Raw genomic sequence first — 741 nt, 5'->3', positions numbered from 1 at the left:
TGACAATAATATAAAATTAACATGAAAAAAAATCATACAAAGTACATGACAATATGAAACACATGGAAAAAAATAATACAAAGCACATGAAAATGTTAAACCATATGGAAAAAATGTAAACTCATTATTAATCAATCATCACTATGTCTGTGATGCCGCGACGAAGTCCCACATGGCCGGTCCCAATTTCTAGCAGCCCTATCAGGATTTCTTCTTCTAGGATTCGCCCTTTCATCCACTTGGTCAGCCTTGGCAGAGAAATCATGACGTAAATCGACCCCTAATAAGTCGTCCATGTCGGGTATATCTCCAGGTACATTCCACGGACCAGCAAGTGGGGCATTTGGGGTCAATACTTGACCACTTTGGATAAATGAAGGAGTTCCCGTTGAAGAAGGAGAGGACCCAAATATGCCTGCAAAACTATACCCTGGTTGAAAATCATGTGGGTATGAATACATCGGCGACATCTGAGACGGTTCTTGGGTGAATGTCGGCGGTGTGAAATACATTCCATGTTGTCGTTCTGGCATCGGAGGCAAACTATACGTTGCTGCATCAACAGTTTTCCGACGTCGCGCTAAGCCTCGAGTCTCCACACTTTGCCGTAGTATATTAAACTGTTGATGTTCAAATTGTGGCTGAGAAGGGGGAGCATCTTCATGTGCCTCAAGTATCCTATCCTCTTCCTCAGACAAAGAGTGGATCTTCTCGATACATGGCAGTAAATCGTCAAAGTAC

The sequence above is a fragment of the Glycine max genome (assembly GCF_000004515.6).
Source record: "Glycine max cultivar Williams 82 chromosome 3 unlocalized genomic scaffold, Glycine_max_v4.0 Gm03_scaffold_27, whole genome shotgun sequence".
Lineage (NCBI taxonomy): Eukaryota > Viridiplantae > Streptophyta > Magnoliopsida > Fabales > Fabaceae > Glycine > Glycine max.
Note: the sequence above shows the minus strand (reverse complement) of the source record.